The following is a 27,597-nucleotide window of genomic DNA, read 5'->3' as shown; positions in this document are numbered from 1 at the left end:
GGCATATGTGTAACCCATGCATACCAATGTATGCTGGTACTATGAGTATAAAAAGGAAATTGCACAAAAACTAGAATCCACTATTGTATATTTTAGGGGAAGTTGAAAAGCAAACAAAGCAAAAACAATCCAAATAGTTTTAAATGGAAGAGATGAGTTTGGAACAAGTGTGCTGTATTAATTTGAAAAGAACCAAAGAAACAGCATCATGCCAACCTTTGTTTTTAGTTGGCTTCTCATATGAGAGAGTTTTCTACACTCTAATTATTCTAGTAACATTGTTAGGTAGTAGCTATTTTTAACATCTATTATTTACCCAGGGTTCTTGGTGCCTTGTTGTCTATCGAAAACATATTTAAACAGGCAACTGCAAAAAGACAAGAAAAAACATAATAATGCATAATTTTAGTCAAATTGAATAAGGAGGTGTTTGCTCATGTCAAATATCTTTATGCTCCTTCTCTGTTGTTGTTCATGGAATTCAACTCAAATAGAAGTCAGCCTTTCCATTGTAGATAAAACTCATTTGGGGCTAGACTGGTGAATACTTCAGTTTAAATAAAGAAAATAAAATTGTACCCTGAATTAAAAAAAAACACAAACAATACATAACACATAGAAAGCCAAGACAGAAATCTAGAAAAGGTGTTCCTTGCCATTAAATCCAAGAACATCTCTCAGAAAAGAATAATGTTAATCTTTGGGGCTTTCTCCTTGCCAAGGGGGCAAGTTATGCTCTTTTGTCTGAACTAGCTGGAAGGGATTAAACTTTTTGTTGATCCATTTTTGGCTGAATCTCAAATATCCTGCAAGCTGGAATAGAAAGTAGTAGTAGCATGGTTTCTTTCGGTAATAGACATACCAAATATGGTTTCTACTACATTTAGCTTCAATTTTATTTTAACTTTCCAGTTCTATAATAAATTGCCTGAGACAATTAACTTATAAAGAAGAAAGGTTTATTTTGGCTCACAGTTTTGAAAGTGTCAGTCTATGGTCTGTTGTTCTGTTGCTTTTGGGCTTGTAGCACAACAGCACATCATGACAAGGAATATATGGCAGAGCAAAACCATTTGTTTATGGCCACAGAGCAAAAGAGAGGATGGGACTGGGCTTCTACCACTCCCCTCAAGGCCATATCCCCAGTAGACTATAGATTTCCCACTAGGCCACACTTCTGAAAGGTGCCACCACTTCCCAAAAGCATCAAGCTGGGGACTCAGCCTTCAACCCAGGAGCTTGTGGGACACATTTGTAATTCAAACTATAGCAAATACATCATAATAAACCCCACAATATTTTCTATCCATGTATGCATATTTTTATCCATTTAGAGGGACTCTTTGTTGCTTTCTATTGCAGAATAAATTTGCATATATAAAATCCTCCCATCTCTCCTCCTACTCCCAATATCTGCTTATCTATTTCTTCCTATGAACATTTTTTCTGTTCAAGAGACTGTGTACTTTTGTGCCAGGCACCTGTTTCCTAAGAAAAGCAAATAGACGTATGTTTTAAGTAATATAATAATTACCCTTTTGTTGAGCATTTGCTATTTAATAAGGAAAAGATATACAATGAAAAGAGAGGATCTTAGAATCCAAAGAGACTAGAAAAAGGTTGTTCAACAAAGTTCCTCACATACTTCATAGATGAGAGAACCAATTTATTATAATATCTGAAATATCTGGGGTTAAAACCAAATGGCTCATCCTAAATTTGTAGTTAGATGACATTGTGAGAGGCATTCACTGGATTTTTCTATTAAAGACATGACTATTTCATCAAGTGCATGAGAGTAAAAAGTCTGAAATCACACTCTAGAGAGACACATTAGTGCCCAAGGCCTTAATCTCCACCATCATGGTGTGAGATACTAAAAACAGAGTCTCACTTCTGGATAGCTGTGGGCCTCAGCTTACCAGCATTATTTTCTAGAGAGGCTGTGACACTGCTGGGTAGAAGCTGGTATTAATGTACAGCTCTGTAGTTATGCCCCAAGTGGCTAACTACTGGCTTTCTTTGTTTGCTTTTAACCATCTGGAAGATGTATTTGTCTTACTTTGGTCTGAAAGTTCTGGATAGGCAATTAAAATTGGGCTCTCACTGTCTTGTGCCAAAAGCCATTCTCCATTTGTGGGAGTCCCAAAAGGAACTAGAAATGGGCTAAAAATCTGAAGTAGGTAGAAGATACAAAAGCAAATTTCTGTCCTAAACTTTTTCAATTCTTACTGAACTCATCTTTTCTCCAAGCAGAATATTTAATGATTTTAGACTGTCATTTGATAATACGATCATGTCATACATGCTAAAATTCTATTTTTATAGCATATTGAGTCAATCTTTTAAAACAATTTTGTTTGATATTTCTGAAAGGAAAAGAGACATTGAGTCAAACAAAGCTTTTTGTTTAAGTATCTAATTATATACCTGATTATGGAAAAAAGAAAGGTAAGTGCTATGACAAGTCTCAGCCCAAACATAGAGGTAATTTAAAGCTAAAGGTGATTCATGATTAGTACTATTCTTCCTCCCCCCCCCCCCCCCGCCAAGGTCTCACTATGTAGCTCAGGCTGGCATTGAACCCACAATGTAATCCAGGCTGGCCTCGAACTCTTGGTAATCATCCTGCCTCAGCCTCCCAAGTGCTGGGATTACAGGGATGCACCACCATGCCCAGCTCTTCTTCTTTAATTTCTTTATATATTATGTTCTTTACTGTGCAACTCCAAAAATATTGGAATTGGATTTGGTAAAGTTTTAAATAAGGTATCTAAATTGCTTTTTCAAGTAAGGACCAGGATTAATTTCCAATCTGAAAGAAATAAATAGCTTTGTTTGTTGCCTCAGACTTTACCTTGAAGTTATCACTTTATCCTTCTAAATGCTCTGGTTCAGATCAAATTGTCTTCAGGTTACAGTTAAGGATATTGGCATGACAACTAAGTGCCATATTCAAACAATAAAATTGATTGAACATTGATATTGATATAGTAGCATGCCTTGGCTTTATGTTTTCAAAAAGGGGGCTTTAGTTCAAATTAATTTTAGAGGAAAATATTTTTCCTTTCCACACATGTATACATGCTCTACTCTTATTTGTGTCATTTAATGAATTCCTATGTGTAAATTGCTTTTATCACATGCACAAGAATTTTTCTTTGGAATCATGCAAAAGTCATTGTGAGATAGTGCATCCAATAAAAAATATTGCTTTTATAAACATATACAATATGTTCTTTTAGTTAGAGTTTACAGTTCTTGAGATAGAAACCATTTCCTTCAGAGAATAGTGTTATTTTGGCAAATAATAGTGTGTGTGGAGGTGTCAAATAACATTTCCTAGAGTCTTGAATTACTGTTTTTTCTTTGGTAGAAAATGGCTTATTTTTGGTAATCCTCTTATTTCTCACCCTTGTGAGTGTGTGTGTGTGTGTGTCTGTGTGTGTGTGTGTGTATGTGAGAGAGAGAGAGAGAAGAGAGAGAGAAATGTTGAAAGTAGACACTTGTATAAATGAACTCACACTTGGTTTTGAGTTGCCCTTGGAGAGGTACAAAGATTCTCTCATTAGTTGTCCTCCAAAACTAAGCCTCTAAAAAGTTGAGTACTAATCCAACTTAGTGCCAAGAGACAAATACCATTAAACATACAAGGCTGTGCTGGTCTGTGTCATCAGTTAATAATGCACGTATGTGCTTCATCCCATGTGCAGATATGCAAGGGTTTGCAGCACAAAAGGATCTTTCTCTACACATTTTATTTATCCACAGAGTTAAATATACACCAAACTAGAACTGGATACATTTTAATGAAGTTGATTTTTTTTTGTTCTTTCTCACCAGTAATTCTATACCTTCCTTAAATTGCCCATGGCTCTCCTAAATCTCTAAATATTTCCTCAGTATCACAGCTTATAAAGAACCTCATCACGTTTACTTATGTGTTTCATTATATGTGTGATTATATATTTTTTAATTTGAGTATATTTCAGCATATATGATAAATCTCTTCAGCAGCTGTGTCATCTACTATTATCTGTAATGGGGAAATCAATGTCTTATCCTTTGAGAATGAAGAGTATCTGGAAGTCAGCTAACAGATACACTTCTTGAAGGGTCAACCTTAAACTTTATCTGCTTCTGTTCTTTTACATTAACCTAAAAGCCAAGGTGATATCGTGCAGCATTGGTCATTCAAAGCATTGTCCTGTCCAGCTACCATTGGGTTAAGCCCTCTTTTATATATTTCTATGCTGTATTTCAAGAAACTAGTCCAGGACATGACACATAGTCTACATTCAATAGAATTGTTTTAAATGATGAAAACTAACATGTATATGCTCCTACTGTATTCATTGTTACATGAAATAGAATTTCCTCATTTGTTGTTGTTGTTTTGTCATTGCTATTTCCCTCATCATTTCTCTTTCGGTTTGGGACTACATATTCATATCTCTTATAATATTTTAATTAACATGTTCTTGTGTTTCTGAAAATTGTTTCTGACAATAGTGACTTGTTTAATAATGTCTTCCTTTAATAGAAATAATATTTAAAAGAATATAAGGATTAATGAGGAAGCCATGATTTCTTTGTAGCAGTGGGCCTTGGGCAAAAGTACTGAGTTCTCCCAGATGTTAACACCTGCTAGATTCTAATTCCTGAGATGAACTCATTTCATCCTTCCTTGCCCAGAAAAGCAGGAGAGTGGGAGATTATTAAATCCTTTAAATATTATACTTGAAATTAACATGAAGAATTAAAAGAGTACAGAAGGACTGTTTTTGGTCAAACATCTGTGTATAAATTTCAAATTTGTCTTTTTAACCTTGTAATCAAATTAGTTTCTTAAGCAGAAAAATGAGGACTGGAATACAGAGATAATATTTATGTCTATGAAACATGGAATAAACGATTAAGTATTTTGAATCAGTAATATTGAATTTTATTTTTTTATAGCATTTCAACAATGACAACACTCAATGAAAGACTGGGCATTTAAATGATTACAAAATATACAACATAAATATTGTAATTTATTTCAAGATATTTTAGGTTCTTCTTTGAACAAAATAAGAGGATGGCTAGAAATCCTAGGAAACATCTCAGGATTTTAGGTAAATAGTAAGTGCATCATCTGTTTAACTAAAAGTCAGTTTAATGGGAAAAATGCCTGCATTTCACATTTCTTTATCTATATGTATGACTATTTTGTAATAAATTCAAGGGCAATTGCAATAAATATCAATGCTTTCAGAAGAAAATAATTTGTGGTTATTTTGTGATGAGGATACCTCAGTCCTTGCTTATCTAAATGTTCTGTATATTTTGGTGTAGTGAGGTGTGCTCTACTCTTGACATTTTTAATAGGCTGACATAGAATAAAGTATCCAGTGAGGCCTGTTTAACAACTGAACTGCAAATATAGTTAAGAACCAGAAATAAATGCAATTAAGAATAAGAAAAACATCGTAAATAAATATAAACAATCAAACGTTATTCAAAGCACATTACAAGGACCACTCACCATGATCAAGTGGGATTTACCCACAGACTGCAAGGATAGTCTAATATAGGCAAATCAATGAGTGTGATATACCACTTTAACAAAATAAAGGATAGAAACCGTATCATTACCTTAATTGATACAGAAAAGTCATTTAACAAAATTCAACATCCTTTCATAATAAAAACTGTGAACAACTTAGGTATAGAAAGAATGTACCTCAATTCAGTAAAGACCATATATGATAAGCCCATAGCTAATATTATAGTCATTGGTAAAACCTTGGAAGCTTTTCCTGTGAGATCAGGAATAAAATAAAGATGTCCATTTTTGTCACTTGCATTCAGCATAGTAACAGAAGTTCTAACCAGAGCAATTTGACAAGGAAAAAACAAATAAAATGCATCTAAATCAGAAAGGAAGATGTTGAATTGTCTGTGCTTGCAGATAATCTTAGGATCTTACATAAATTAGAGCCCATAAATACAATAAAATTGCAGGATATGGTTTAACAGACACGAATCAATAACATCTCTGTGGAGTAATGTCAAATGATCCCCAAAATGTGAAAACAATCCCAAAGTCACAGGTTGGGGCCTCAGAAGGACAACAGTCTCTTGAAGGCTATTTTTCTTGACTGAAAGGGAACATTAATGTCATCCTGGTAATTTTATTGTTATTGAATATAGACTCATAGTACTTGATAGAAATCATTGAGTGTTTGTGCTAGACACTATGCATATTACTTCTCTGCATTATCTAATTTTATTTTTTATTAAATGAGATTATATATAAAATTATATTATTATTATTACTATATTCTTAGATTTTATTAGTTTGAAATCACTAAAGAGATTTCAGCAGTCATTTAGATTTTTAATTTTAGAAAAATTAAGTGCCTTGCTCACATTATAGAGCTGAAAAATAACAAAACCACAACCTGATCTTGTGTCTCCTATCTACTTTCCTATACTCTCCAGTAGTTTAGTGGAATACTAAAAATATCCAAGTAAATAAGTGGCATTTTTAGTTACCATAGACAATCTGAATTGTAAAACTACAGAAAATGAAATAACATTTTCCCAACAATGAGTTTCTTATTTGAAAAAAAATTCTCCAGAATAAAAAGTAAGCAGAGCTTTTCTACTATTACCAGGTAGCAGGCCATCTTCCTTATTTTTCATAGAGAATTCTGTGCAGGCACCATTCAGGGTGTCTTCGGTTCAAACTTGTGGAATACCACTATGTTACTTTGTTAAATTCTTGAGCAAGTACATGGCCTCCTGCAGAGTTACAGTGGGGGAGAAGACTTGTGTGATATTTACAAATTTGTGCAACATAGTTCACTTATATATATTTAATAGCTAACATCAATGTGCAGCGTAACTAGTTAAGAATGAAACAATGCCAGCATATAAAAAGTAACATATCTTAAATTTGGGGCTGATTTTATTTCTAAATAACAATCAAAAGATTTATTCAAGTGAATGAGTGTTCTGTGTTTTACTATTACCTTTCCTTCATTTTCTCATTCAATTGCCTTTTTCCTTTACACCATATGACAATTCAGAAACCAAACAGTTGAAGAATACTTTCCATCTGCAGTATTTAGTTACTGATGTCATATAACAATCCTTAGGCTAGGATGACTACTGCTTATCTTTGAAGAGAGAAATTACTATAAATGTACCATAACTAAGGCCAGATCAACATTTCTTATGTAAAGAAAATATATAAGCAGAGTTTGCCCTGCAGGAGGATGCCAGCTGCAATTGTACATTAAACATTGTACTGTAGTCGATTAATTCTAAGATATACGTCTTCATATTTTAACATGTCTTAAATTGGGATGCTGCTTGCATTTGATGGCATTTCATCATTAGTTAGATTGGCCATGTTTTCTTATTTCAATAGTGGTATATAAAATAATGGTCACAATTATTTTGTAATTGATGGCATCTTAGACCCAATGAAATACAATATTTTACTTTTGAGATATTTTATAAATCCCTGCCCAAAGCCATACTAAAATTATAGCTTAGATTTCCATTTTATGTTTCTTTTCCAGACTCCTAGTGATTGAAATCCCAAGAAAGCAGAAATTAAAATTAACAAAACAAACAAATAAAAATTGTTTTTCTTTGCTCTGAAACTTCCAGGACCATAGGCTCTGGTTCTTTATTAAAATGATTATTGTAAGTAAAACGATTTCTTATTCATTTCACAAATCAAATCAGCACAAAAAAGAATTAGTCAAATTTGTTAAGTAATATCATAGGTTGGCACCAATAGTATAAGTGAATGAGTCACCACTGTGTGACCAAGAATTACTTACCGGCATGTGTGTAGCTGATAAAGTAGTCAAGAAAATTATGAGGAATGAATGTGTTCCTTGCACCCAAGGTAAGTTCTCCTCACACTATTGTTCTCATGGGATAGAGAGTCACTATGGTCTCCAAACTAGCAGGTATCAGCATCAGCAGGAAGACTTACTAGGTGTGCTGGGCCCACCCAAGAATTTCTGATTTAGTAAGTTTGGAGAGGCCTGCTGCTTACATTTCTAAGTTCTCAGGAGTTGCTGTTACTCTAGGACTAGGATTCATAGTTTTAGAACAACTCACTTTGAGAAAGAAATGACATAGGATTTGAAATTGACCAAGCCACAATTTGTGTCTAATTGGTGAACTCATGTTTTTGTGTCTTGAAGTTCTTATCTGCCATACATAAATTATGTCTGTGTTAGCTAAATATAGGGCCATCATGAGTATCAAATGAAGTAATAGACTTGAGAAAATGCTTTGCAAGATGTGACACTGTGCAGAAGATAGGGTATCAGTGTATACATTAAATTTCGGGATCCTAGTTTATATACAAGCTATGGTCAGAATTCCTATGTCAAAGTATTTTTATAATCTTATATGACAATTAATACCAGTATATCAAAATACTTCAGTCCTTTAAATATTTTAGAATCTTTGAAATATTTAATTCTTCTTCTTGCACTCTATAAGGAGATAGGTAGGATTCCACATAACTTTTTCTCTCCTGGCTCCTTTTCAACAAAACCTCTAGCCTTATCCCACGTGACACAGGGCTCATGGCCAGCCACAGACAAGTCACCAAGAATGGCAGTGATTCTTGTACAATCAGCTCTTAGGATTACTGAGAATGCTAGTTATTTAGCCTCCTCTGTCCAGTATTTCCCCCAGGTATTTTCAAACCAAGAGTCACTTCCATGAACTTCCTGTTTTCTTTTGGCTCACATAACATGAAGTGTTACTTGGTAGAGTTCTATGAACCCTGTCTGATCCCTTGTAGAAAGAGCTCTGTAGAAATGAATTCTCTCTTGAGCTCAGAATTTTCAGTACACAGTGTGAAAAGCAACGATCAAAATGTATAATTGCCTTCTGAGCTATCAACATGTAAAACTTTGCTCTTTCCCATATTCTAAAATGTCAGGCAAAGAAGCTGAGAAGTCAGACACTAAAGAGAACACAACCTAAAGGGCAAGAAGGCTGATGTGAGGGACAAGGTTTAAAGGGATACCCTTCAGGCTAACAAGCCCAAGAGATGATAGGAAACAGAAGGTAGAATTTGTGGAACTTGGGAAGGGGGAAAAGGGATGGTGGGAGTAAGAGAGGTAACAATAGTCAAGATGTGATTAAGATTATTTATATTAATTCCCCAAGGTGAATTTATTTATTAGGTATTGCAAACATATACCAATAAAAATTACCAAAACCCAAAACTGTTAGTTCCAGGGATACATCTGATATGTTTCTGCTCAAACAAATGGAATTAATCCTCACAAAATGTTGTTCTAAATGTGTTGCCAAAAGCCTAAATTACTGATACATTTAAAAAACAAATAAAATGCAAGATTTCATTTGAAGAATCCTCTTCATCCCATCTCCTTCCTTCAGTCTACCCCAGGTCACAGAACCATCTCTGTCCATATGAACTTCTATGCCTCTGACCAGAGTATAAGCTCTTATTTCTCTTTTCCTGCTACTCTTCAGATTTTTAATGGAGGATTTTTCAATCAAAGGGAGTCACCTGTGTAAACTACGTGTTTATTTTAATAGTGCAAGAGAAACAAATGCCTAGTGCCGTGAAGTTTTCAAGTCCTCAGTTTGATTATTGGATGTTTTGTAACGTTTAGCCCTTTCACAAGAATGACTTGTGTTTTGTCATATATAATAGTACACTCTTTAGAAAAGATATCCCTGCTGTTTACCTCTTTTTTCTTCCTTAGTAAAAATTATCAACTGAAAGGGTTCGGGGATTTAGCTCAGTGGTTCCACCGCCTGTCCTGCAAACGCGAGGACCTGTTTGATCCCCGGTATCAAAAAAAAAAAAAAAAAAAAAAAGAAAAAGAAAAATTATCAACTGGAGAAACTACTTACTCCATCTCTTTTTTCTTCCTTAGTAACAATTATCAACTGGAGAAACTGCTTACTCCAGAAATGATTTTATACCATCACTTGTCTGAGACAGATCACCCCTCTGCTTAATATCCCTTCCCAGCAACTACAGTGCAGTATGCACCTCTTTCCACATGTGTCTCCCGGCTGCTCCCCCCATGCCGTCCTCTGTCTCTGCTTTTCTCACTTGGCTCCAGTCTAGCAAGTCTTTCTCTCTCTGCAGACAGACCAGGCTCATATCGGGACCTCTGCCTGGAACACTCACTCCTTCATTGTTACCTGGTTATGTCCTCACTTTAAACGTCACTTTCCCCAACCTGTGCACCAACCCCCCCCCCCCCCCCCCGCCCCGGTTATCCTCTGCCACCGCCTTCTCTAATCTGTTTGCCAGAACTATGCTACTTGAGGCTACTATGTGTTTTTAACCACCATTTATCCTCAGAGGCTAAACTATCACCTCTTCCATTTTTGAGTCTTCAAAGGTATTACTTTCATTTATTGAATTATTCTTATTAACGAATTAAATAACCTAATTTAAAATGTATTCAAGTTCTGTGGAATCAATCTGTTTCTTCCTTTACTTGAAAACTCGGTGCTCAGGTGTAGAGTCAAGATATTTTCATAATAAGCATCTGTATGGTGTTCTGTGTGTTGCTATAAAAAAAAGGAAACAAACAAACAAACGAAAAATAATAACCAGCCTGCCAGGCAGTTTTAAGCATAGTTCAAAGGGTAGGCTCTGCAATATGACTTCCAGGACTTGGTGCTCATACATTATTTTGTGTGACACTATTGTATAGATTTGTGAAGATTAAATAAAGCAGTCCATTTAAAATTCTCAACTGGAAGGCTGACATATAACAAACACGTGATGAACATTAGGCAGCATTACATAGTCTTAACATTTTCATGTGCCTCAGTAATGCTCTAGATTATCACAAGTGTAATGGATGCATAGCATAATGCTCTTATACATGCACGTTGCACAGGTCTATCTCTGTGACTTGATGGTAGCGTATACCTATCTGATTTTTAATTGCTTTAAACAGACTTACAGATGAAAACTGAAATCATGAGCAACTGCTAACGAAAGCCTGTACAATATAAGTAGTACACTTTGGGAGATGACTATGTTGATGGAAGGAATCTCTCAGAACAGATGTAGATGGTATGGGCTAATGATAATTGGGCATATAACAGGCATATAGTTTATATAACAGAAACAGTTCCATAAACATCTTGAAGATTTTTCATATAGAGTAAGACTCTACTTGTTGCTCAAGATAAAAACAAGGAAGAAAAGTGAGGGAACATTTCTTAGTGATTAGAATTATACCACATCCATATTGATCAATTACCTTTTTCAAAGCAGATTTTAAAAATTTATAATGTAACCAAATTTAGTACAGTGTACCATAAAAGTATTTATTTGTGAGTCATAATATAGAAAGTTATCATTGACAGTGCTGGGATGCAAACTTTGAAGATAGAAATTGGAAAGATAAAAAAATAGGGAGAGGTAGTATTGAAAAGACAAAGGTAACCCCCAGAGAGTCCAGATAATTAGTCCAAGACTGTGTACTAAGGATTTGATTTATTTGGCCAAGCTTTACGTAACGTTAACCATGTAGGATATTTTGGCGAGTTTCTCTGATCTGGGATTCATAGCACATATTTGTGCACTATATGAAATCCACCAGTCTCATTTAGAATCCCTTATCTCTGATTTAAAATGAGTTGCCAGCTCTGTTCATTTATTTGTAGTTTTCTGGATGTACTATAAACAGTTTTCTCAGATGGTATTTTTAGTCAAAAATCTCTCCTCCCAGCCTTGTCCTTATACACAATATTTCCTTCCTGTTTTAGGGTAATTATCTAAATAAGGCACTCAGTAGAGTCCCTAAAACTACTTTATTGGCCAAGTAGCCAGCAGAGGGAATCATTTATTAAATGGAGCTAATTTCAGTAACTGACAGGCACATGAAGTGCCTAAAGAAAACTGGAGTTTCAGGCTACTTGGGATGGTTCCAGGAAGGTCGTCTACTTTAAAAGCTGCATTTTATTAAGGATCTGTGATGGTTATTGGAATTTTTCCTGTTGTTTTACTCAGTAGTCTCCGGGGGACTATTTGGCATTAGGGTGCAAAATGAGAGCAGCAATTAGGAAAAGACATGACTGCAGACACTTGAAGAGTAAATCATTGAGTACCAGACTTAATAGCTCCTAAGTACCAGGCCAAAGTAACAGGCTAAGGATGTGGGGGAGTCTGGCTTCTTACACGTTTTAGTTTGCCTGAGCGCTTAGCCCTAGGTGTGAACACCTCCACAGGTGGTGTTCTGGTGGTAGTTTGGGAAAGGTAATTGGAATGGCAGTTGGAATCAACTCTTGATCCCAAGAGAATAGATCACCAAAGATTTAGAAGTTTTACCACCTCGAGGTTGAAAATGTCTGTTAGCCATGTCTGTTTGCCTAAGATGGCTTCAGAGCTTCCTTTCAGATAGGCCAGAGACACTGGTATCTTTTGAGCCTGGAAGGTCTCTGGGTGAAAACCATTCCCTCCAAGCACTGGTAGACAGCTTCCAGCTGACCTGGTAGATCACTCCCCAGACAGGTGAAGAAAAAAATTGAAAATCAAAATGAGTAATATCTTACTTGCAATCCAAATCACAGTTTCCATCTCTGGTTCTCCTTTTACTTTCATGTAACAGTCAAGAAGAAAATGGAAAGGAATAAAAGGAAATGGTGAGCATCAGGGTGGACTATGACAAAAATACTAACAAGAAAGTAGTAGACCAGTGCCTCATTCAGTCCTCATTCAGATGCTTCAGATGAAAGAATTTATATCTCTAGTCCTCATTTGGAAAATTATTTAGGGAAACTAATACAGTGGTTCAGAATTTTCTGTCTGGAGTAGCAATAGCTGGAACCATTAAATAAATGCATATAACCTACAGTAAGCACATTATATTTCTTATTTAATCTTTAAAACAACACTGTATGATGAGCAGTATTACTATGATCCCCACTTTACAGATGAGGAAACTGAAGCACAAGTAAGCTAAGACACAGTCAATGTTATGAAGGAGCTAGAGCTGGACTACTGGCTTCACGGCCAGCAGAATGTATTATTTATTTATATTTATGTCAGGAAGCAACTCTGAAAACCATGAGAGATACTGTCCCTCTCTGCTATTTGCACTATTTTTCCTCTGTCCTTGAGTAACATTTTGTGCATAGAGAGCATAAGTGTACCTGGATGAACTTGGGCCCTGCCCTGCAAAGACAGAATGAGGTAAACCTGGGTTTCTGTGTACCTTTTAGCTCATGTTTTACTAATAGGTAAGAAACATTGTGGAAAAAAGGAGAATGGTAGCACAGAAATAAATTCAGAAGGCACAGGAAGGGGTATTTGATTTTATCCCATCCACAGAGTGTTGTTAAATCTTCTCCTTGTAAGATTGATGAAAATTATTTCTTGATGAAGAGGAGAGATTTATATTTTAAGGGTAATTACTATTAAGAATAAGGAGCTTAAGCTTAGAATCGATTATTTTTCTTCCTCCCAGGCTATTGCTCACTGCTTCTCGTATCTAACCTTTTTCCTACATCTGAGTGTTGAAAGCCTACACAGGGTTTTAAATTGATAAAATAATTGAAACCAATGATAATAATAATAATAATAAATAATAATAATAACTAGTGGGACCCTAGGTACATTTGTCATTAAGGCAGTGAGGACAGAAAGATAGGCAAACATCTCCAAACCTCAGCCTCTCTCTTTGTATCCCCCTTGCCTTTCTTTACATATTGATGGTGATCCTGGTATTTGAAAGCAGAGAAAAAGTTGCAAATTCTAAGCAACCGGGTGAACATGTACAAAACCAAGTCCCCACACAGGGTTGTGCTTTGCACAATAGGCTGTAAGGTAAATGGGGCCTAAAATGTAGCCTCTGCTTCCTTCATCAGCCAAATACCATGGCTTGAGGCAATGTTCAACAAGGGAAATGGAGCCAGGAAGAAAAGAACATGATTAATTCTATGCACAGATATACATTGAGAACCTGCTGTGTGCCTGATGATGTTGTAGGTGCTGGAGTTACCTCAGCCAGAAAGAATCAAAATGTTCTCTTCTCAAGCAGCTGATGTTTAAACCATGCTGTCTACTAGGCGGCTTGCTGGCTATATGTGGGAATTTCAGTTTCATCCTAAGTTAATGAGACTGTGTATTTCCACCTCTCAATAGCCATGTATCGCTATTGGCTACCACATTGAAAAACACCAATACAGAACATTTGCATCATTGCAGAAAGTTCTTTTGGAGAGCATTGTCTAGGGGTTAAAGCCTAAAACAAAATGAGTACATCAGGAGTTAATATTCTGTTAATAAAATTAAAGCAAGGAAAGGGTTAGGATGTGATTTTAGAAAGGGTCATCTGAGATGACCTCACATGAGGTGATGAGAGAGGAAGCCAGGAAACCATCCTGGGGAAGAACCTTCTTATTGTGGGCAAAGGCCCTGAGGCAAGGCCAAGCCTGGAGGACTCCAGAACAAAGAGGCAAGTAAGGAGTGCTAGAGAAAAGGCGGGTTGTGCAGAGAAGTAGTTATACTCTGATTTATTTGAAAGGGGACTGAATTGGATTTGTTGAAAGATCAGATCTGCAGTGAGGGAAGTTGGAGGCAGGAATGGAGTAAAAGATGACTCCAAGGTTTTGGGTCAAGGCACCAGACAGGAAGAGATTGCTGCTACTAAAATGGGGAAAGGTGTGAAATAAGTTTAAGTTGATGATCAGGTGTTCAGCTTTGTACATGTTAGATTTGAAAAGTCCCCCAGACATCTGAATGGAGCTGTCGAGAGGGCAGTTGGATATATGCACTTGTAGTTTGAATAGAAGTCAGAGCTGCAGATGTAAGTTTAGTTGTTCTCAGCATATAGGTGGTATTTGAAGTCCTGAGTCCAGATGTGATCCCCTAGAGGAAAAGCACAGATAGAAACTAGACCCAATGATTGCTGCTTGAGGCATTTCAACATGTAAACTTGGGAGGTGTGAGAGGGAAGGAGCAGATGAAGAACAACTGATTTTCACTAGCACAGTGTGCTGTCCTGCAACTCAACAAAGGCAAGAGGTCCAAAGAGGAGCTCTATAAAGTGTTGATGAATCCAGTGCGATAAGAACTGACCGGTAAATTTAGTAACATGGGCCCACTGCTGGTCTTGACAATAACAGGCTTGGTGAGTTAAAAGCCTGATTGGAAGAAGGAAAAGTGGAAAAGGAAATATGGACTGTAAAAATGGATTGCTCTTTTTTTCAAAGATATTTACTGTAAGGGAATAAGTAAATGGAACAGTGGGTGGAAGGAGGTAAAAATTCAGTAAGTATTTTTAAAATAGTATTAGTAAAATAACAGTATATTCATGTGATGCTGGTAGTGACCTAGTACAAAAGAAAAATAAAATTAATGTTGCCATAGAGAGAAAACTGTAATAAAAAAATCCTTGAATTTGTGAAAGGAATGAGATCTGGTGTACAAAAGGAAGGCTTGACCTTCGATGAGTGATAATTCATCCATAGTAACTATGGGAAAACCAAAGCACATGCTCCAGATGTTGGCAGATGGTGGATGCAATGGTGGGAGACATCTGAACTTCGGATTGACTTTCTCCTCAGTGAAGTAAGAATCAAAGTGATCACTGAGAATTAGAACGAGAAGAAAATTGTGGAGGTTTAAAAACAGAAGACATGACACATAATTACCCAGGAGGCTGGACAAGAGAATCTACTAGAGAAAAATGGCTCAAGGCAGCTTTAAGAGCAAATGTGAGTTTCCTGGACATCACTTTAAAGTGATATCAGACGGCATCATGATAGAATTTTCATTAGCCGGGGAGGCAGAGAGTTGAATGTAATCAGGTTTGAGTTAGAGTGAGAGAGTTATCTTGACAATAAGAATTTTCAGCTGGTTAAAGGACCGAAGGGAAAAACAAAAGGGAGAGAAATGAAAAGTTGATAGGATCAGTGGATTATGGGTACCAGAATTATTGCTGGGGTAGAAGTACAGAGAACAAACAGAAAAGACAGAAGGTAATAATAAGAGGTGAATATGCTAGGAATTGATACTAAAGAAGGCTTCTAATTATTGCTGAAGAAAGTGACCAGGGCATGACTGTAAGAGCGAATCACTAACTGATTCTAAAGATCAGTTCATGAAAGGAGTTTGTTTAGATAGCTACTCCATAGGAGGCATCTCTTTATGAAATAAAAAATTTTTAATGAAATGCAACTTAATGGTTAAATTTAAAAATCAAGAACAGTAGAGCAGAACTTTCCTCTTTCCATTAGATAGATTTCTTTGACCTTCTATTCTCTTGTGAGGCTACATGTTTGGAGTTTGCATTTTATCTGAGGCTTAGACTTTTTATTCCACCCAATTTCCGAAGGTGGAAATTTCTTAGAGATTTCAAATACAAGCCTAGCATCCATAAAGTATTATTTAATTGTGCTTAGCCACTTTTTAAACAAATATATTTCCAAAGAAGAGGGATGACAACATCCTACGTATGGATTTTGTACACCTTGGTTATACAACTGTAAATAAATGACCAGTTTATTTGAATAATGAAGGAAACCTTCAAGGGGGCAGGTAGAATTCTCATGAATGAGAAAGGGAAAAAATTAAGATGATACTTTTGCTAAAGCATAAGAAATTCTAAATGCCAGTCATGAAAAAAGAAAATATTTAATGAAATATAATCAGTTGGTGCTTACATTTATTTTCCATTCGAATTTTATTTGCTTCCAAATAAATGAATAAACAATACTTGCATTTATTCTTGGGATGTCAATGTGGAAATATTCCTGCCTCTTGATCTGAAGATTTATTAGCATTGAAGGATTAAAAAATCGAAAAGCAACAAATTGTTTTATTTTAAGATCCAAGTAAATCATGTACATTTTCTCCAACCTTAGGATGACTTTGATAAAGCACTTAATTTGGTCAGGCAGGATTCATTCACCATTACGTTTTAAAGCACAAGGTAGAAACTTGTCTTCATTAAGTGCCACTGAATGTCTGGCACCACATAACTAACCAGAGAATTCAGTAGCTTAGGTCCATGGGATGCCTCAAGTTCAAAGGGAATGGAGACCTCCTGCTTGGTGTTGGATTTCACTCATGCTGTTAAAACTGCCCAGACCCCCTTAAGTATTTTCTTTTTTCATTCTTGAGCATGATCTTTTTTGTCCCTTACAAATAACACAAAGCAAAATGAAAGTCAGTGTCAGAACCAGTGATTTTCAGATGTGTATGTTCAGAAGCCTTTCTTTGTGGACAGACCATACGGATGGTGGTGATGACGTGGCTCACACAGCACTCCTGGGGCCCTGGGGCTCGCTAGGGAGGCAAGGGCATTTTCTCTCCCTAGTTCTTTCAAGGTGCCCACGATATCATTGAAACTTTTCTCACAAAGGCTAGATAGCTGTAAAGAAATAATGACGGTAATTAAGCTCTAACTTGTCCAAGGAGAAAAATTCATCCTCGATTCCTAAGACCAGGTGTGAATAAGGAAAGACCAGTGTTTAGAACTACCCCTCTTTACAACAGTGTAAGAGATTTGACAGCCTTTGTTCATTCAATCCAGGAAATACAGATGCTAATATTTCCCTCCTGGTTCGTTCTTTTTCTTTTTCTTTATTTTTACTAGTACATGTTTGCAGTACACGATTACATTCATCATGGGGAATTCATACATAGACATAGCATCCTAATTCTTTTTTCTCCCCTTCCCCTTCCATCCCTCTCTGCTCCTTTCAACTCTTCTCCTTCCCATTTTTTTGTCGTAGTTTAAAATCATGACCTATCACTTCCTTGAATTTCCCAAGGCTCATTTTCACTAACCTTTTCTATTTTAAAAAATCAAATTGGAGAAAAATACAGGCAGAACAAAATTTTTTCTGACAGAATTTTTCAGAAATGGGTTTAGTGATAGTTTTCTACATGCCTAATTCCTGAAAAATCTCAACAAGGCTCTGAGACTTGGAAGAATCCATACTTCGCCGAAACTCTGGGGCATTACTTGTTTTACCTCTTAGAATACAGATAGAAGATAATTAAGGAATATCATGTGGGTCCTAAAATCCAAATTAGTTTATCATGCATTATTTAAGGGATACTGGAGGTTTCTGATTTTTACTGTGTGCTCTACTTCCTTTAGCTGCAAAGTATCACATAGTCAAACTTATTGATTGCATTCAATTTGAGCTTGTTGTACTAGAGAAGGTCTGGTTCAACTACTTGGACTAGCAACTTAAGAGGCTGAGTGTGGGCTATAATTTTCTATATTTTTAGAATTAGTCACATTTAAATTTTTTATTTACTATATGTTACATGTGTTAAATGGATATAATTAAATTTTAGGCTTGATTATAAACAAATGTTTTGTTTTCCTCATCCAAGTGTTTTATTTTGTTTTCCTCATCCAAATCAAAAAATTTGGATTTTTAAAAAAGTATTTCCCACCATCACCACCCATCCCATTCCAGAGAAGGTTCTGTGCCACCCAGGAGCCATGCATGGACCTAATGCTTTTGCAAGCTTATGTCCATGTGTGGTCTTTCTTAACAGTGCTTTTTACTGTCATTCCTAAAATGTTACTTATGAGTCAAGCTGTTTTGGAGAAAATCAGGATAATAACATACACTTGTATATGGACAGTAGTAATTAGTAAAATGTACTTCATGGATTCCTTTAAAGGAATCATTTCCACTGGAGCATGAACTTATATATGACTACTAATAAAGCATCATTTTAGACATTTCTGAATGGAATTAGTTCTTTAATTATTGAATCATTTGATTCATTTGTTTCATTTAAAAACATTTAGTGAGTCTTCAACATATGATAAGCATATGGCATATTAAGAAAGATGTATATAAAACTGTGACAATGTAGACATAAAACACTTATAGTAACCCATTACATCAAAAAAAAGAAGATCGGTTTACCTGGTTGAGGAGAGACATCACTGACAAAGTAACTTGAATGTAGGGAAAAAACAGGGAGTGGTACTTGCCCAAATGGAACAGACAGCTAAAAGAATTTCACCTAAATGAAAGAAATTCTAAAGGAACATTGTATTTTCAGGGGGAGAAAAATGAACCAACTGGTGGGTAGCAACTAGAGTAGGTGAAGGAGAATGATTAAGTGACTATATTCTTTCTGAGAAGGTTTCCTCTGACCTGAAAGCAAAGTGAGTTTCCGTAAGAAATGTGGAGGGACGTAACAGCTCATTTTACCTAGGATATAACTCACAGAGAGTCTGTGTACCTTTGTGCATGTATGTATGCATATGTATATGTGCATCTGCTTATTTACCTAATTAACTTGTCTCTTTATCTATCTTTCTGTTATCAATATACTTACTTGGGAATTCATATTCATAAAATTTGAATACAAAAACAGAATAAGACATTTTCCTGCCTCCCCCTGTCATTCCCATTCAGTTTCTGGGGGTGACAAAGAGTACTAGTATCGTAAATTTGATTGTATAGTGGCCATTTTCCATAAACTGAGCAGAATCCAAAGATCCTGAGTTTGAGAAAATACTATAAAAATCTCGTGCAAAATATATTTAAAAGTACATCTTTTTTTAAAAATACTAACTCAAGAAATATTAGACATTCACTGAAAATATAAAAGAAGAACTTTTTTTTCAAATTCCGTTTAGATTAATGGATAAAGAAAATCTGGTACAGATACACAGTGCAGTGCTATTCAGCAGTTTAAAAGGGTGAAATCTTGTCACTTGCAACAACATAGACGGAACTGAAAGATTATTATTTTAAGTAAAACAGCCAGGCATGGAAAGACAAGCACTGAATTATCTAACTCATGTGTAGAATCTAAAAGAACTGGCCTTACAGAAGCTGAGAGTAGAACGGTGGTTACAGAAACTGGGAAGATGGGGGACAGGCAGAAAGGTTAATCAGTGGGCACTGAGTGATAATTAGACTGGAGGGAGAATTCCCCCGTACTAAGCTAAAGATACCAATGATTGATCATACATTTCAAAAAATAAGATGAAATATTTTGAAAGTTTTCTCCATAAAAAAATGATAAATTTTTGAGGAGCTAGTTATATTTAACCTAATATAAATCGTTTATGTGTGTATGAAAACATCAAATGTATCTTATTAATATGTACCATTTTATGTTCTTATGTATCTGTTAAAATTCATTTGAAAGAAACACAGATTATGCTCCCATACAAAGTGTGACGATTACTGAGTTAGGAAGTTATTGTTTAGGGAAAGTTTCCAGAGTACAGCTTAGGGTTTGGAATCTCCGCCGAACAAACAGTTATTAATGAAAAAACATATTTTAATCTTAGGATGTGTGTGCGATGGTTTCACTGATTGAAAACATAACTTTTGGATGAGATAGGCTTTTTTCCCTCCAAATCAGAATGCTAATTGGATGTTCCGTAACGGAGAGCACTTCCTGTGAAATGTTTAGACTGAACTGAGCACTTGTGTGGTAAGCAGCAGTCGGTAGGGCTGAATTAACTCACCTGGTGTTCTAGTGTTAGCCCCAACAGCCCTTTCTCTGAAAATGCTACTCTTTCTACATGTACACATGAACTGTGCTTTTTCTTTTACATTGTATCTACTGAGATAGGCAGGCAAAAATTATGCTAGAGATATTGATATAAAGGAAGAGTGTCAACCACGAGGAGAAAATTTCAACTAATTTTGTATCAATTGCACCAATCATACTTTTAAAGTTTTACAGGCTCCAAAAAATACAAATTTTGGTCATTTGGCTTAGTCCAATTTAAATTATTAGTATTTTAATTATTCTTTTAGAAGACATGGTAGCAACCTTACAAAATAATTAATATGAGTACAATGAGCTAAAGATATTTAAAACCATTGTGCAAATTGTGAATTATTTGATGTAATTTGTCATTTAACAAGTAGTATGGCAAAAGACAGATATCTACATTAATCATAGCTAACTTTCAATAAGCTTCATATACTCCATGACATGGCATATATAAAAACCAATTTTATCTTGAGTGTGAAAATTTTTACAGAAAAAATTCAAATTTCTATTTCATTTTTTCAGATCTCAGAATTTTAGAATGTGTATTTTTGTAAATGAAGTCTTTTTTGAAGTAGTTCATAGGATACACATTACTGTTTAAAAGATGGTAGAAAGGGTTTTCTCTGTATATTTATCTCAAACAGCCAGTTTCTGCAATTTTTTTTAACTAGTCAAAGAACACACGCAGAATAGAAAAAGAATTCCAATAGCACAGTATTCCAGAGATTTTTTTTTTTCCTACTCAAGGGATTATGAGTACATACTTGAGTTTTGTTGTAGTTGTGATCATCTTACCTCCAACTCCCCAAAACTACTCAAATTTCCCAGCACACATGCACACATGCACACACACATGCACACCACACACACGAATATGCATATGTAGTCACATACCCATATATGCTATCATTTAGAGATCAAAGATAAACCAGCTTAAAATATGTATCATTAGAGTTGGGAAAGCTCTGCTGTGCTGACACCATTAAACATGAAATGTACTTGATCCTGGTGTGGTGTGAAAGGGACGAGTTAGCCAACTGAAGAACAGATGGCCCCTAATCACCCCATGTGGCTAAACACACAAATGCCAACCTCTAAGACGCCTTGCCTTTGCCCTGTCTGTCCCTGCTAGGCTGGTTCTGTTATACTAAGGGTTATTGCCTTTTTGGCCCTCTCTGCAATCAGCTTTTGAAGTCCATGGCCAAGAAGGCAGTGTCAGAACACCACGATGAGAGAGGTGTTTGCTTAAAGACATAGTTTGGGCAAGACTCCATGGACTCCTTGATAGTCTAGCAGGGAACCACAAACTCCAGCCAATATCTTCTAATCCCCTGAGGATTCAGAACTGCCCTTCATAAAAACATAATGGGCTATTTATCTAAGTAGCCAGGAGATAACATCTTAAAGTTACAATGTGGGTTGCAAACTGGTGACACGAAGCCATAAGATATATGAATACCACCCCTGCCCTGGGAAAAGCACCATGTGAACAGGCCAGTGTAGGACACCTCAGGATGCTCCTTTCTCATGCTAATGAGAGCCACAACTTTCCCAACATTTTTCTGTTAAATAAGTTGAATGTACTTGGGAAGAATTGGATGAGCTCTACCCCTCACCCCATTTGCATGCTTTATGCTGCTTTTGAAGTTTGGGACTATGTTAGGAAATATTCCCACTGGCACAATCAAATGAATTTTTGTGGCACATTTTGATTTGTTTTCAAAGATTGCTTAAGTTCTGTGACATTAATCATAATTGTCTAATAAAAAACTACAGAGATTCTCAACAATACATTTTATTCCCAGGGCCCCAATACTGCAGATCAAATGCCATATATATATATATATTTTTTTTATATATATATATAAATATATATATATATGCATGTAAAGTGTGTGTGTGTGAATAATATATTTTCTTCTGTGATTCTTCCCTTCTCTGCTGGGACAGAATTAAAATATCTCAATGTTTAAAAAAAATCATTCTTTTCCAAAGGCCTGTTACTTGTCTGCATTACTGACATCTAGAAAAAGAAAAGTCAGGCTTGATATTTAAACTGTGTCGATCGAACACATAATGTGGAGGAGATTTTACAACTGTTTGTTTCTAGTGAGCCTGTTTGCTATTATTAGTCAACTGGGAGTTTCCAGTGCCTGTAGGGAATACCCCCTCCATGAATCTCTGTGATTATGGATAGTGACCAAACTAACCACATAATTCACAGACTTCTCTTTGCTGGATAGTATGGATATTTTAGCAAAAATAAATATGGCCATAAACCATCTATGTTTCAACCAACTTGATTCCTTTTAACTATTTCCTCAACATTCAGTAGGATTATTTAAACAAATCCTATTTGATCATAGAACTAAGCTCCATATATCAGCCCAACATACATTTAATTTAAGTTAAAGTTAATTTTATTTCTTGGATTTTTGAGACAAGGTCTTGCATGTAGTTCAGTCTAGCCTTAAATTCACTATGTAGTCCAAGCAGGTCTCAAACTCCTAGGAATCCTACTCCCTCAGCCTCCTGAGTCCTGGTATTATAGGCATCATAATCTTACCATGTGCTGCCTTTCACTATTTCTTTTTGTTTGAACCAAATATTTTTAATCCTACAAGTTCATATCTACATATCTCATGTGTATATATATATCATATATTATATCATATATATATTCTACTATATTAAACAAGTAGCTTTCCTTTTCATTTCTGCCAGGGGTATGTCATATTCTTTGATGTCAGATGCAATTTCATCGTAAGCTTCCACTGATCTTAACTTACTTTATTTTCTACCCTTTCAATAATAACACCATAAAGTCCAGAGGAAAAGTTGCACATAACCCTGAAATATGAGAGAACAGCTTTAGTCATAACTGCATCACACTAGGCAATAAAGTTACTCTCAGGAGTGAGTGTCCCTTGAGGCTGAAGCCTTTGGATCTAATCTCGGAGAACATTCTACATTCCCAACTGTGCTCCTTAAGGATGACTAAGGAGCTGAATGTCTGCTCTGGTGAGGAATGTGTACTAACACTGCTCTCTCTTGCTATTGAAAACTCGTTATTGGCTTTAAGAACCTGTTTAATCAAATCCTAGGAAGACCTTCCTCCCTCCTGGGGCTGTTTAGTACAGCATGGATTAGGGCAAAGCCCTCTAGTGTGTCCTTGGGAGAGTCATCACTGCGAGGTCCACCAAGGGGTGGGGGGAGTGAAGTCTCCAGAAGAACACCCTTAGCCAAAATGAGGGAGAAAAATGAAGCTTTGGCAGGAAAAAATCACTGTGTTTGAAACAAAACCATGAAACAAAAGCATGTCAGTAAAAAGATTTCCCCAAAGGTTAGTTTGGAATAGAATTTTCAATATAATGAAGATAAAGCACTTTTTGAGAACCCCCTCTAACAATATGTCATTGCTAATAGAGTTGCCTGTGAGCCACTGAAACAATTGACAAGGGCAGAGGGAAATGACTGAATAGGCTGCACCACTGAAATAAATACAAATACGCTTACCTCAGTTAAACATTTGGATTTCCTAGAATATAATTATTTTGTTAAGTTATAGAATTAGAACCTAAAATAAAAGGGGAACATTTTTTATTTTAGTATCTGAGGGATAGAAAATGTTGGGAAAAGAAATTTCACACTATCAGTGAAACATGTCTGTTTCCTAAATCTGTATGCTTGTGATTCCAGTCTCATTCCTTTGAGGGATTTTTAACAAGGATAATCACTGACAGGAACAACGTTGATTTACATTTGGTCTGATGCTCAGAGTTGAACAAAACAAATGTGTATAGAGAAACTCCTGGCTTTGTAGGAAAAGTCAGTGTGATATAATAAAACATGACACAGAAAATATTCAGGGAAAAGTGAACAAATATGTTCAACAGTTTTCTTGCATAAACTATTTGTAAAGGATTTACATGTTCAGGCCAAGGATTATGCCCATTGATCAGAACAGGAAATAAAAGGCTGTTTGGAGAACTGCTGGAATTTCAGCATAATTATGGCAAGGACAGTGGGAGTAGACAACCCTTTATTTGTGTCCCGACTGGACATAATTTTGGAAAGTTGTTAATTTCCCTAAACTTCAGTTTCCTCATTTGTGAAATAGAAACAATAACTGCACTTTTCTTATAGTTTATGTAAAATAACTTGCATGGTGCCTAAGTAATGGTGTTAGGTCAAAGTTAGTTAACTGGCAATATTCCTTTCAAATTTTAATCTGTTTTCTTCTTTCTTTACTTCTTTATTACACATTCTTCCTCTTGCCAATCTTTCAAATAGAACATCAGTGGAATTTCCTCTCTTCCTCTTTCTCAGAACAACCATGCAATTTCATGTTTTTAACTTCCTTAATTTTCTTTTTGTCATTATCTCGGGGCTTCCAGCATTTGACCATGGAAAGGATACGTTTTCATAACTTTGAGGAAAATGTGAACAATTTCTTCATCCCTTTTGCCAGCTATTTACTTTCATGTCTTCAGTTATCCTTCTGCCAAACATTTTCATTTATTCTGACTGCATCTTAAATTAAGCCCGAGAAGCAGAACTTCAGTCTACTCCTAAGTTCTCTTCCTCCTTTCATTGCCAGTCACTGTTAGTCAAGAATGTACCATTTGGCTCACTTTGGCTGGAGATCTTTCTAGTCAAGCGTGCTATTCCCTCTCTAGTTTATCAATCTGGAGTTACTTTAATGTTTCAAATGGAATTGGAGCCAGATACCTCATATTCTGTTCACCTCCACATGACCTTTACACAACTGGCAAAGGATCTTGGATCAGAATATGCTGGCTCCGATTGGGAACAGAGATTCTGCTGAATGTCTGTAGTTTCATAGTCATAATTACAATAGGCACAATTCCTATCTTTCCCCCAAACACCCAACAATTGGACCACGTACAAACTTTAACATACCTTAAATTTTTTAAAAAATGTATTTCGCTGATTTCCTTTGAGAAGATAAAATGTATTTTCTACTTTAGTGAAAATAGGAATTTACTGAAATAGTAAAGTTTATTTTCTGCTTTGCATATCTATACAATAAAAGTAGAAAATGATCATGAAATACATACTCCTTTTCACACCCTAACATATTTTTAAAAAAGAGTATGAGAATGAGGCAATGTAACTAACAAGTGAAAGAACTCACAATGCAGCTATGATAGGGTGCAGTGTTGCCACTGCGGTGATCAAGTGTATTTAACTGAAGATGTCTTAGCTCTCCTGGAGGTTAAAAATCTATTTGGAGGAATAAGAAATATGAAGGAACAGCAGATATTTGCACCCAAACTGTTCTATCTCTAGGACATTAGTTTCTAGAGAGTCACTGGTCCATGTTAAGCCTTTCCTGGTCTTAAAAACTTTAAGAAATATGCAACATGGTACTGATCATATTAACTCTTCACCACTCCTATGTCAGTAGCCCTCAAAATTTATTGTGTATATTGAACTAAGAGCTACCAGAGTGTTACCTCTGTCTGTCAAGATGAGGAATGTGCATTTTAAACAAGACTGTTCAGGTTACTCAGATCTAACTATGACTTTAGAAGGCCTTAAAAATCATCACTGTACATTTTTGGAAGTTGTGAAGGAGCAGATAGGCTGGGCCTCTTTCACTACTTTTGTGAGCTTTTTTTGTCTCTTTACCTTCACTTTCTCCAAGATAAGTAAATCCTGTACTTCAGTTCACGCATTTGTACCAGAGTATAAAATTATGTTATCTTAACTTAAAATGTTCCTTGAAAAGAAACTCTATTTATAAAAGTACACTGATGGCAGTCAAAAATTAGATTCAAAAGTTATTGTCAATGAGATAAACAAAAGAGCTAAACTATTCCATATTAGAAAATAAATCATCCTAATGTAAGGACTGATGAAGAGGAACCTGGGAACACGGAAGAAAGAGCATGAGGACTAAGCGATGCATAAAGAAGTCAGAGTTTGAGATGCAGAGGTGGCTGAAATACATTTAGGAACTGGAATGTTACATTTCATTCTCATCTGGAATGGAAATCTCTTCAACTTCCCTACAAATAATAAAGGCTTTCATACATACAAAGTTAAAGGCTTGTTTCTTCATGAAAAAATTTTTCAAAGGTTTTAATTTCAAGGGCCAGGGATTTAGCTCCGTGGTGGCACTGCCTGGCTTGCAAGCCCAAGGCCCCAAGTTAGATCCCTGGTACAAAAAAAAAAAGATTTTAATTTCATATTAGCACCAGTATAGTACAGATAAAAGTGGCAATACTGGGCTGGGGGTTTAGCTCAGTGGTTTTGCCGCCTGCTGTGCAAGTGCAAGGACCCAAGTTCGATCCCTTGTACCAAAAATTAAAAAATAAAAAAAAGTGGCAATAGTGAGGTGTGGCAATAAACATTAACATGAGTTTATTAACAGGAAGCAGGTGTACAAAGCTACTACACTTATAAAACTATAAATAGCCCACTACCTTCACCATTTCAACACTTGCATAATTTCAGGGAGAAATATGGACTTCCCAAGGTCCACAGAAAGGAGATTTGAATACAGCTGATCTAGCTGCTAAGGAACAAGGTGGCCTTAATGTACAGCTACCTACTCTGTGTAAAATTCCATTTAATCCTTCAAGTGCCTGCAGGTCAGTAGGGGCACAAGGCAAGACCATGGCTTACAACTGAGCAAAGGCAGAGGGATGAGGAGAGAATCCTACAGTATCACAAGGGGTTAACAAGACATGGCAAGATTAGAAGGCTCCCCCATTAACTTATGTCCCCATTAACTTAAGCGGGAAGCTTAAGGAACAGCAGGAACAGCAGTCTGGAAGGAAGATCTTTCTTTTCTCTTCACAGTAGGAACATCCTCATGAGAAAGGAAGAAACCATATCCATGTGTGTCAAAAGGCTTGGGAACCACAAGGAGGCAGTATGAAAACAAGCACCAATAAAAGCCAGGTGCTCCTCAGGGTAGGGATCTATCCTATAGTGTAGTCTTCCAATCAGAACACAAAAAGATACATTTTTTATTTATAATTTTTAAATGGGAAAACTGATTTCCAAGTAGAATAGGGAGATTTTCACCCAACTTA

At 35.9% G+C, this 27,597-nt stretch overlaps 1 protein-coding gene and 1 long non-coding RNA gene across 3 annotated transcripts in view; one reads left to right on the top strand and one right to left on the bottom strand.

Moving 5' to 3' along the window:
• The window catches only part of LOC147829256 (histone deacetylase 9-like), a 193,400-nt gene that overhangs the window by 65,042 nt on the left and 100,761 nt on the right, over positions 1 to 27,597 (top strand). The gene's annotated exons all lie outside the window — the stretch shown is intronic.
• On the bottom strand, positions 168 to 10,260 carry LOC110348117 (uncharacterized). Its single transcript, XR_002393101.2, has 3 exons — positions 10,055 to 10,260; positions 6,660 to 6,789; positions 168 to 367 (listed from the first exon to the last, which is right to left on the bottom strand). It is a non-coding gene; the product is annotated as an uncharacterized LOC110348117 (long non-coding RNA).

The sequence above is a fragment of the Heterocephalus glaber genome, unplaced genomic scaffold, assembly GCF_053883595.1.
Source record: "Heterocephalus glaber isolate CG9 unplaced genomic scaffold, H.glaber_assembly_v1.0 deba00000676, whole genome shotgun sequence".
Classification (NCBI taxonomy): domain Eukaryota; kingdom Metazoa; phylum Chordata; class Mammalia; order Rodentia; family Bathyergidae; genus Heterocephalus; species Heterocephalus glaber.
This window is presented reverse-complemented; position numbering and strand designations above follow the sequence as displayed.